We start from the raw sequence: 12,731 nt of genomic DNA on the forward strand, positions 1-12,731 counted from the left end.
ACTTACCCTACTGTTGCACCCCCTGGAGTTAGAATAGTAATTTTTACCCCTATACTATCCAACACTTACCCTACTGTTGCACCCCCTGGAGTTAGAATAGTAATTTTTACCCCTATACTATCCAACACTTACCCTACTGTTGCACCCCCTGGAGTTAGAATAGTAATTTTTACCCCTATACTATCCAACACTTTCCCTACTGTTGCACCCCCTGGAGTTAGAATAGTCATTTTTACCCCAATACTATCCAACACTTACCCTACTGTTGCACCCCCTGGAGTTAGAATAGTAATTTTTACCCCTATACTATCCAACACTTACCCTACTGTTGCACCCCCTGGAGTTAGAATAGTAATTTTTACCCCTATACTATCCAACACTTACCCTACTGTTGCACCCCCTGGAGTTAGAATAGTAATTTTTACCCCTATACTATCCAACACTTAACCTACTGTTGCACCCCCTGGAGTTAGAATAGTAATTTTTACCCCTATACTATCCAACACTTACCCTACTGTTGCACCCCCTGGAGTTAGAATAGTAATTTTTACCCCTATACTATCCAACACTTACCCTACTGTTGCACCCCCTGGAGTTAGAATAGTAATTTTTACCCCTATACTATCCAACACTTACCCTACTGTTGCACCCCCTGGAGATAGAATAGTAATTTTTACCCCTATACTATCCAACACTTATCCTACTGTTGCACCCCCTGGAGTTAGAATAGTAATTTTTACCCCTATACTATCCAACACTTACCCTACTGTTGCACCCCCTGGAGTTAGAATAGTAATTTTTAACCCTATACTATCCAACAATTTCCCTACTGTTGCACCCCCTGGAGTTAGAATAGTAATTTTTACCCCTATGCTATCCAACAATTACCCTACTGTTGCACCCTCTGGAGTCAGAATAGTAATTTTTAACCCTATACTATCTAATACTTACCTTAAATGCAATTTAATATTATGCGTTGTAATGGTATGCGTTGTAAAGGTAGTATGCGATGTAATGGAAGGCGTTGTAAAGGTAGTTTTTAAAAATGCGTTGTAGTGTCATGCGTTGTAATGGAATGCGTTGTAGTGGATTTTGTGTTGTAAAAAATGCGTTGTAAGTGCATGCGTTGTAAAAGTGTGCGTTGTAACGACATACATCCGTAATTATGTGGTATGGTAGTCTGTGTTGTGGAGTGGTAACCTCAGGTTTAGTGTTTTTCATTTATTAGAAGCTAAATTATAAACTCATTCAGACACAAAAAAAGAAGGAACAAATGAGGAGCACTTTTGGACCTAGTCAGACGTATGAGTAAGACCACTGGAATTATGCGACTGGTCGGCTGCACCAATTTTCGCATAGTTATACATTTTCCCCATTTGCCACATAATCAATCATCTGCCGCATAATCTGCAGATTTGAATAAAAAAAACTTGTTTCTAGCTCAAATGGCTTACATGTTACCAAAATTGCAACAACAAGTGTTACAGAGTGGGGAAAGGCCCTTTGCAAAGCTAAATGATCACCTTGCTAAATGTGGGTGTTAAATTGGTACTAAAGGTGCACAAACCACCCTTGCTTCTTTTTTAGCCTCTCTTGTCTCTTTCTGCATTTCTCTTGCTTCTTTCTGCACCTTTCTTCCTCTTTCTGCACTTCTCTTGCCTCTTTCTGCACATCTCTTCCGCTTTCTGCACCTCTCTTACTTATTTCTTCTGCACCTCTGTTGCTTCTTTCTGCACATCTGTTGTTTCTTTCTGCACTTTTCTTGCCTCTTTCTGCACCTCTGTTGCTTCTTCTGCACTTCTCTTTCCTCTTTCTGCACTTCTTTTGCCTGTTTCTGCACCTCTCTTGCCTCTTTCTGCACATCTTGTCTCTTTGTGCAACTCACTTGCTTCTTTCTTCTGCACCTCTCTTGCCTCTTTCTGCACTTCTCTTGCTTCATTCTGCACCTTTCTTCCTCTTTCTGCACATGTCCTACCTATGAAAAAACCCTTAGAAATTCACAGAAAAAAACCACAGGTTTCAGGGTCGTTATAGTTAGAAATTAGTATTTAAAAAACCTTAGAAATTCACTGAAAAAAACAGAAGTTTCAGGGACATTATAGTTAGGAATTAGCATTTAAAAAAACCTTAGAAATTCACTGAACTAAACTACAGGTTTCAGGGATGTTATAGTTAGGAATTAACATTTTAAAAACCTTAGATATTCACTGAAAAAACTACAGGTTTTAGGGACGTTATAGTTAGGCTGACATTTCACTCGTACAAAACCAGAGAAATAACATAAGTTTGTTTTACAGTGTTTAAATGTTCAAGATTTTTTTCTGTTGTAATTTGCCTGTATTTTATATGCAATAATGCAATAACTCTTATATGCTAGCTAATACTCCCTTATCCACACCTGCAGTGGAGACTAAATACAGCAAAAACATTCCAAACAGAATTTTAAGCACAAATCAAATGTTAATTGCATTGTATACTTGCACTGAAATATAAAATTAGGCTAGAATGAATCACACATATAGGTGCCGATTCCGATCCGTTAAAAATATTCCCTGTACGAATCGTATCCGGATTTTTTTACGTACGAATCGTACAAGTCCCGTACAAACTGGCAAGTACGATTCGTATGTTAAACAATCCATACAAATCGCATTGGGAAAATTCCCCGACACGTCCTCGGGTCGGAAAAAGTGTCCGACACGTCCCCGGACAGTTTTACGTACGAATCGGGAAACTGAAGTCCGAACGCGCAAGCACAATCCGTCCCGTCCGTCCGAATGCACAACCCTATGGAAAAAACACCATATGGAGCGAACTCCCATAGCAACCATGGAGACGTCCAAACATGTGCCCGCACACGTGCCGAACACCCCCCCAGCCCACCCCCCCAAGTACGCGCCATACCCCCAGCCCCCCCATGTACGTGCCGTACCCCCACCCCACCTCCGTAGGCACGGAGCGTACCCCCACCCCGTAGGTACGGAGCGTACCCCCACCACACCCCGTAGGTACGGAGCGTACCCCCACCCCCATATGTATGGTGCGTACCCCCACCCCCCGTATGTACGGTGCGTAACCCCAGCGCTACGCGCTGGGGGTACGCACCGTACATACGGGGGGTGGGGGTATGCTCCGTACCTACGGGGTGGGGGTACGCTCCGTACCTACGCGCTGGGGGTACGCACCGTACATACGGGGGGTGGGGGTATGCTCCGTACCTACGGGGTGGGGGTATGCTCCGTACCTACGGGGTGGGGGTACGCTCCGTACATACGGGGTGGGGGTACGCTCCATACCTACGGGGGGGTGGGGGTACGCACCATGCATACGGGGGTGGGGGTACGGTGCGGACGTGTAGGGATGGGGGTATGGTGCGTACCGGGCCCCCTTTTCGCCGTGCATCGTGGCGTACTTAGCTTTTCCGGCACTTTTTGGGTCCCGTAAAAATATTGCCGTCCGAAGTGCTGTGGGTACGAATCGTACTTGCTGGTCCGTAAAATGCTGCCAGACTCCGTGCGAATGTCGCGTACGCGGTGTCCCGGATCGGAATTGTGGGTATATTTTAGCCGGTCGGTGTTTTTTACGATTCGTACGGAAATGGTGTTTCTGTACGACGTACTTGCGGGTTTGTAAGGTGGTTTTCCCGGGTACGAGTCGGACGGAGAAAGCGCTCCGTCCGACGATTCGTACATGGTTTTTCCAGGATCGGAATCGGCCCCATAGTTGGATGAATGCACATTAGACCTTAATTAATAGCCAAATTAACAAATGCACTGGGTTACAAACATGCACATTTCTCTGTTAGTTAATAAAGTTAAATATTTCACCATAATATAATTTTCACAATGTTATTAATCATAAATTCAAATTTCACATTCAAATGGTTAGACTTCAATCTACCTACATACACTAACTACTTAGCATAACAACTTCTTGTTAGCCCTTTATTTCTCACAAACTCTAACACATCCCTTACAATATTTCCCATTAGTCATGTTTGTGCACAAAGTTTAATCACATTTATCTCTACATGGGATGTTTTAAATAAATGTCACCCCATATTTAGTCAAATTTGTCACAGATAATATGTGAGTGTCCAACTACAGGTGAATATGATGCACATCCTAGGTTTCTCACATGGAAACCAAAATTACACTTCAGCAATACTGTGACATTACAGATACGGGCATCAGGATAGTGCTTTATATTGTGTGACTGTCTGATACTGTCCTCCAAGTAGTGGTTTGCATAAATTAGGATTGGAAATTAGCCTGAGGATTGTGCTTTTTCCATATTGATTCAACAGATACTGTCCAAGGATACTGCCTCCATTCTAAGACACTGTGGGATGGTGCTTTAGGAACACTGGAAAATGGACTGGTTATGATGTTTTTCATACTGGAGCAAAACCGTCCCAGCTACTACACTTTAATCACTGGGTGTAAGCAACTGATTTTTTGGTTGACTGGAGTGTGAACCCTGATCAAGCAACAGCCAAAATCCCTTGCAGAGTGAACCACAAAAAACAACAAATTAACCTGTGCTTAATCCAAAGTAGCTTGCCAAAAAAGCAGTCAGGCTTAACTTAGCAGCAATGTGTCAAGTATTTATGTAGCACACAAACAATAATAACGTGAAAACTTAACACAAGAAAAGTCCCAAACCAATTAAAAAAACTATAGTACATTATTTGACACCAAAATGAAAACAATCCAACCCGTTGATTTTTTTTATGTTTTTGGTGAATCTCTTAAAAGTTCAGAAAATCTTCCTGGACATCAAGTCATGTGAGATCGGGTCAAAGTCTAAAAATATGGCTGACTACAATGGAGGGCGGTTCAGGTACAAGAAGTAGATTTAACCTTTACATTGTTTACCTCCAGCCTAGGAAGAAATTCGGAGAAAGTAAAGTTAAGTGGGGCAAGGTTACAGGAGGTGTCCTAGGAGGGAGTGTTGTCATTGGAAGGCCTTGAGTTGAAGCCGCGGTGAAGATTCCTAAGTTTGCACTAAGTAGGTGAATTGGAATCTCCAGTGGGATTAGAGCTGAAGACAGTTCCATGAGGTTGTATACCCCTTTGGCAAAGGCCCGCCTAAAAAGATTTGCTGTTGCGGCGAAGAATTCAACTGGCAATGCACTTCGGGTGGATAGGTAAGCATGTTGGTTCTGGTCTCCTCCTTGTTCCCAGAGCACTTTTGGGACAAAATATGTGTGTCCTCAGTTTTGTTTTTTGGCCACCTGAGCACCTTTAGCACCACAACCGTGGAACCAGGACTGGTAGGGCTCCCCTTGGTTTTCAGGACTCACTCAGGATGGGTCCTGTTGTGGGTTCAAGATGGTAGGACCTTTTTGTGTCCCTCTGGCTCTGAACAGGAGGTCAGAAAACCAGCATTTGGAGTCAATTTTGGTAGTTCTGGGTGCAACTTGAAGGGCGTGGCCTTTAGGGGCCACGCGGGCACCTTACAACCACCTGCTATGCCTTCCCAAAAATGAAGAGTCGGTCAGACAGTAGAGAATACAACTTAATGTTTATTGCCAATAATCTGCAGAGGAGTGCGATCAGACCTGCACCCTAAGATGTCTGCTGAGGGACTGACCCCCAACAGTCTACAGTGGATAATTATTCCTCTTGTGAAGCCCTCAACCACGTCCCTAATGGAAAACTACCGGCCTGAGCCGGACATGAACAAAGAGGCACTGTAGGATGAGCTAACACCAACCAGTTGGGTACATGTTACCGAGGCCTCAAGGCCACAGTGCTGGGTCTCAGCATCTCTTAACATGGGAGTAGAAACTAAACATTCAGATAAGCATTGCCAGAGCAAATGGCCTATTGACTAGCAAGTTAGAAAACAGCCTTGAACAGAAGAGAAAAATAAAAACGAAATGCAGTGTTCTGCTGAGGCAAGCAACATGAAAAATGAGGCCGAACTCGGGCCCAGTCTAGGCAGACTAATAGGAATTGCGAAATGCAAAATGGATAACTCAGCAGGTTGTATAACGTGAATGCAAATGGCATCTATTTAACCACGCACTGCTAACCTAATACAGCATGAAACATGTGCATTGCAGGAATGGGAATTTTCAAACCCTACAAACTGAAGATGCAGGACTTGCCTCTGAGGGTTCAAGGCAGGCTCCAGGCATCCAAGCATTGCTTCCAGGGACAACAGCAGTCTGGCAGAGTGCACAGCAGGTCACCTCAGCAGGCAGTCCTCTGAGAGTCCGTCCACAGGTTGAGCGGTGAACTGAAGAGTGGGCCTGAATGCCCTAATTTTATACTGTGGTGACCCTCTTCTGGAAGGTGGGAGAAGCTTCTGACAAGGTTCTTTGAAGTGCATGGTACTTTCTGACTCCCCTGGATCCAAGCTGCCTGCAGGGACAATGCAGCGTCATTAGGTCCTTTGTGAGAAGGCAGAGTACAGGCTCTTCAGGTATAGGAGGGGCGGTGCTCTGCTCCACCTAGTCCATCCTGCCTGCAGATGGCCCATTGAGGCACACCTAATCCCTCGATTGTGTGACTGGAAGAAGAATTCACAAAGTCTTACTCTCAGCTACACTCAGCCAGGTGACTCAAAACAGGCTGCAGGGTCAATGGACTAAGTGCAGGAAAATGTCTACTTTCTAAAAGTAAATAAATGTGGAACAGCGAGTGCACACCTTTTCTTCTTTTGGATTAATTTTATGCTTAAATTGCCAAATAAATGCGTGCATCACAGCGCTGTGATCGTCCCTCACAGCATATCAAAGATATTGCCAGAACGGGTGACCTTTGCGCCCCCTGCTGCTGCACTGCTATAATGAGGGTGCTCCCCTCTTGAAGTAAACCAAGTTCACCACTTTTTACCAAGTAGTCCAAAATAATCTGTAGTAATCCACAACATTAATCAGTGATTCATCCATCCTTCTTTTACTCACTCTGGAGACAGCGATGATGACTTAGAATGTTTTATTTTATATTGCATTTTCAAATGTCTTTTGCTGCCAAACAAGCTTAAACAAAGACACGTGCTTACAACATTCCATTAAGCCGGCATTGTCAAAACAACCCAATGCATTTCGAACTGTTCAAGTTCTTCGTCAGGGGTACTGAAAGTAAATCAGAAAGAACTGCATGAACAAACACTGAAATACATTTAATACATCTGCTAAATCACAACAACTAAAAACAGCAACCACTTATCATCCCTGAACCCCCAACTAAATCCCCTTTATTTTCGCTGCAAGAACAAAAAGTGCATTGAAAAGCGTTTCCTCCCAAACCTTTTCTTTTTTTTTTTTTTTTTTTTTTTGAAACCGTTTATTACAAGACTCAAAAAATTATACAAGTATGGGCCTACAACCTTCCGGCCGGCCGCTAGCAATAAAAGGAGCATACGGTATACATTTATAAAACACATGGTGCTACGGCCGAGCATTTACAGGAGATAACATCGTTGCGTGCCACGCTATTCAGACCCCATTATACGGTTCCATTTTAAATTTAAAGAACAACAAACACAAACAAACCCACAAGGCAATCCTCAATCGGAATAGCAACACGTGCTCCCCTAGAGGGGGAATTCTAGCCATCCATAGGAATCTCAAGAGGGGGGGGAGAGATCAGAACTAGGGTTGGGGACACCTAATGCCCAGGTACCGGGGGGATGAGTTGGCTAAGGGGACGGGGCCGGCGACGGATCAGGCAATAGGGGTGGAGCACAGATTCCCCCGCGGTAGGCGTTCCAGGGGCCCCACACTTTCACCCATGTCGCAGGCTTACCTCTCGCCACATACACCACCTTTTCCCGAAACATGCACCAATCCATATGTTCCTTCCAGGCCGAGACAGTCGGGGGGCTCTGGGATCCCCACAGCTGGGCAATATCACGCTTGGCAACCATATACCCCAGAGTCACCCACCACGTCTGCGGCACCGAATAATCGGTAGGCTCCCACACATTCAACAGGCATCTCCTCGCTTCGGGCAACAGCGCCACATGCGTGACCACTCGCAGCACCTCATGCACACCTCGCCAGAACCCCTCCACTTGCGGGCACTCCCAAAGGATATGCAGAAAAGTCCCCAGCGCACCACACCCACGCTTACACAAACCGTCCTCAGCATAGCCCATACGCAGGAGCTTTGGCCCCGTCATGTAGACCCTGTGGAGTATCTTGAGCTGGACGAAACGAAGGCGAGCCGGTATGGCCACCTCTTTCGGGGAGGCCACCGCGGAGATCCAGTCCTCGTCGTCCAGCTCCAGCCCATCGGCCACCCAAGCCCCACGAAGGGCAGTCAGCAAGTCTGAGCGATCGTTGATCAGTTTTTTGTAGATCAGTGAGATCGTGCTGTCAGGGACGTGTCCATCCAGCACTCTATCCTCCAGGGGGGAGCACTCCGGGATGGAGGCAACGTCCGGAAAGACGGAGCCCAGCGCATGCCGGACCTGCAAGTACCGAAAGTACTCGCTGCCCTGCAACTGAAATTCCGTCTGCAGCATCTCGAACGTTTTAAATCCTCCCCTCGTCCAGAGATCCCCCACTCTGCTGATGCCTATTAAATCCCACTTCTCCAAGCCCTTCGAGGTCCACAAAGAGCCCAACCGCTCAGATGCGTATAGTGGTGATGCCCGGGTCAAACGGTCCTTCCACCCCATTGCAGCATTGGCCGCGCGCCACACACGCACCATGACACGCGTGGGGCCCGTCAGGCGAGTGTCGGGCGCGCTAGAGTAGAGCGCTCGATTATAGTCACCACCTGGAAGTAGCATCCTATCCATTGCAAACGCCGGGTTTAAGGCTGGCCCATATAGGCCCTAGCTGGGAGGCCCAATAATACCGTTTAATATCCGGGAGGGCAATCCCCCCATCATACCAGGGGAGCGTCAGCTTAGCCAGGGCAATACGTGGCCTCCCGTCCCAGAACAGGCGGCGCTGCAAACTCTCCACTTCGCGGAAGTAGCGCGCTGGGACGAGGTCCATCGTGTTCTGCAACGCGTATAGGAAACGCGGCAACGACATCATTTTAAACAATGCCGCCCGGCCGAGCGGCGAAAGCGGCAAACGCCGCCAGCGCGCGACATCCTCTTGCAGACGCTGGAGGGGGGGAAGCAAGTTCCGATCATACCGAGCCTCCGGGTCCAGAGTAATGAAGACACCCAGGTACCTAAATCCCTGCGGGGCGACCTGGATCGGACAGCCCCGCGGGAGGATAGGAGCCTCCCCAGAGAGAACATACACACACGATTTAGCCCAGTTGATGACCAGACCGGAGTTACGACCGAATGAATGCAGAACATCAACTAGTACTATGAGTGATTTACGTGGGGAGGCTAGGTACAAGAGGATGTCATCAGCGTATAGGGATACGCGGTCCTCATATTCGGGGGTCCAGCGGAGACCACGGATGGAAGGCTCCCACCGCAGCCACTCCGCCAGGGGCTCCAAGGCAAGTGCAAAGAGGAGCGGCGATAAGGGGCAGCCCTGTCGAGTGCCCCGGCCCAGCTCAAACGGAGCCGATACTCTTCCGTTCACCACCACTTGCGCCAATGGGCCCGAATATAGCAATTTGACCCAACTGATGAACCCTGGGCCAAATCCAAACTTCGCAAGCATCGCCCAGATATATGGCCATTCAAGCGTGTCAAACGCCATGGTGGCGTCTAAGGACGCCAAAATGGCCGGCTCCCGTATAAACGGGGCACGTGCGAGCACACCGTGCAAACGCCGCAGATTAAGGGCTGTGTTGCGATGAGGAATAAAGCCAGACTGGTCCTGATGAACCAAATCGCCCACCACGCCGACCAGCCGATTGGCCAGTACCTTAGCGAGAATCTTGGGCTCCGCATTCAGCAGCGAAATGGGCCGATAGGATGTAACCCGGTCCCGAGGTCTCCCCTCCTTGTGGATGACCACGATTGTAGCCAGACGCTGGTCCGGCGGGAGGGAGCCCACCGAGTGTGCCGCCAGGAACATAGCCCGGAGGTGGGGTGCCAGCGTATCCGGTCGTAACTTATACAACTCGATAGGGAGACCATTCGGACCCATGGCCTTGCCGGAAGCGACCGAGCGTATGGCGAGGGCGATCTCGTCGGAGATGGGAGCGGCGTCCAACGACACCCTGTCCTCCCCGGAAAGGGAGGGCAGCGCGATATCACTGAGCAGGGCAAGGGAATCCTCTTCCGAGCAGGGAGACACCGGGGAATACACCCCATGGAAATAATCCGCGAAGCAGGAGACAATTTCTTCTGGCTCAGTCACACACACACCATCCGTTTTCTCAATCAGCGGGACCACACGATTAGCTCTCTCTTTTTTGTCCAACCACGCTATAAGTTTACCAGCCTTATCACCCACATCATACAGACGCCCCTGTTGCTCTCTACTGAGGCCCCTGGCCGCCTCCGTGACGAGGGCCCTGTAGGCCGCCTGCTTGAGTTGGAGGACATGTAATGCGGCATCCGTCACCCCACCTTCTAAATTCCCCTCCAACTCGGCTATTTCAGCCTCCATCCGGGTCACCTCCTCCCGCTCGAGCCTCCGGGCATGGGAAATAAGGGATAGGGCCTCCCCTCGGAGTACTGTCTTGAAGGCCTCCCATAGCGGTATGGCCGAAGGCACAGACCCCACATTCTCATCAAAATATCGCTGAAGGGATTTAATCAATGCAGCGCGAATGGAGGGGTCGCGCAGGTACCAAGGATTGATTGGGACCACCCTACCCTCACCCCTCGGAAAGACATCAAAGTGCAGTAGGAGCGGGGAGTGGTCCGAAATACCCCGTGGCAAATGGCGTACCTCTCCCACCCTCCCAACATAGGCCGCCGGGACAAGGACATAGTCTAGTTGTGAGAGACTACCATGGGCTCCCGAGTGGAAAGTATACTGCAGCTGCGCGGGGTGTTTTAAACGCCAGCAGTCCACTAATCCAAATGTATCTAAGAGGCCGGGTAGCCACGCCTGTGCCCGGGGGAGGTCCCTAGGGGGGTAACGATCCAAAGACCCAGATACCACTGCATTGAAATCCCCCCCCACAACCAAAAGCCCCCCCGGAAGGCCAAGGAGAAGGCGCCCAAGGTCCGCAAAGGTGGTCGACTGCAGCCCCGGTGGGATGTATACTGACACAAAGACAACCACTTTGCCCTCCAGTCTTCCCACCAAGACCGTATAACGTCCCCTATCATCGTGGAGCACCTCATCAATCTCCAAGGGGAGCGAGTTCTTCACCATGATGCCCACACCCCGTGAGCCGGACGTAAAGCCCGAGTGAGCCACTAGGCGATAGCCACGCCGATTCATGGCGCAGAAGGAGTTACCAATGAGGTGTGTCTCCTGCAGAAAGACTACATCAGGCGAGATTCACTTCAGAAACTGCAGGACCACACCCCGTTTGATCCTGTCCCCCAGGCCATTCACATTCCAGGATAACAAAGTTAGTTCCCTACCCCCCATCATATACAAAAGCCATCATTCGTACCCCGGAGAGCACTTTAAAACCAACACAATAATACGTTTGCCTTGTGATAAAAACGAACAACACCCCATCCCTACCCACCCACCCCAACAGAACTCCCCCCTCCCTGCACCCCTGCATGAGCCCAAACAGCCCCCCCAACGTGCAGTGTGCCTGTCGCCCCATATGTAGTTAGACTAACTAAACCCCCTAGAGGAGGAGGGAGAACCCCCAAGAGACCCAACACAACCTCCATAGGAGGGGAACTTACAAAAAACTGACGCAGAATTAAAAGTGGCATCATTTTCGTCCAGAGTGAAGCCCATTATTAGACCCTCAGTCCTGATCCAGCGTGCCGTCTCCCCCCGCCGCCCCCCCCCCCGCCCCCACGATCACGATCCCCGGGCAGAGTATCCAGCCAGTCCCCGGCCGCCTCGGGACGATCAAAGAAATGCGTGCGACCATCCACCTCCACACGCAACTTGGCCGGGAAAAGCATGGCATATTTGAGGTTTAGGTCCCGAAGCCGGCATTTGACACCTAGGAAGCTCAGTCTCTGCTTCTGGACCGCTGAGGTGAAATCAGGATAGAAATTAACCTCCATATTGTCAAGCTTGACCGGTCCATGCAGTCTGGAGGTTTGCAGGATAGCGTCTCTATCCCGAAAATTGAAAATCCGGGCGATGAGAGGTCTCGGAGGGGCTCCGACATTCGGCCTTCCCCCGGGAACCCTGTGAGCCCTCTCCACAGCGAAGAATTTGCTCAGCCCCCGTGGCTGGAGATGGGTAGCAATCAGGTCCTCCACAAAAAGATCTGCCGCCGCCTCCTCGCGTCCCTCGGGCACCCCGATAATGCGGATGTTGTTCCTCCGTGCCCGACTCTCGGAGTCCTCCAGGCGTCGATCCATTAGCGCAGTCGCCCGACTAAGCCGGCGCACCTCTGTTTGCAAGGCCGCCACATCTGTCGTTAGGCCCGATGCGGTGTGGGCCAAAGACTCTACTCGGTCATTGGTTTTGGAAAGATCGGCCCTCACCAGGCCAACATCCACGAGGACCGAGTCAATCTTCTGCGCCAGTGTATCAAACCGCTGGCCCACCGAGACCTTCATCTCGGCAATGGCGCCCATAACATCTCGCAGAGTCAAATCTGCGGGCAGGTCTGGGGCATCAGGAGGGCTCTCAGGGGACTTGCGCGGTCCATCGGGCGATCCCTTCTGGAGGGTATAGCGGTCCATACTGTTGGCCTGATGGACGGCGCCGCGCCGGGTCGATTTGGTCTTTGCCCGGTCTCTATCTTGTT

General features: G+C 49.4%; 1 protein-coding gene across 2 annotated transcripts in view; it reads left to right on the forward strand.

Annotated features, from left to right (window-relative positions):
- Window positions 1–12,731, forward strand: part of LOC146776281 (ATP-binding cassette sub-family C member 12-like) — a 1,395,717-nt gene that overhangs the window by 508,833 nt on the left and 874,153 nt on the right. The window lies entirely within an intron of this gene.

Source organism: Triturus cristatus, chromosome 12 (genome assembly GCF_964204655.1).
Source record: "Triturus cristatus chromosome 12, aTriCri1.1, whole genome shotgun sequence".
Classification (NCBI taxonomy): Eukaryota; Metazoa; Chordata; class Amphibia; order Caudata; family Salamandridae; genus Triturus; species Triturus cristatus.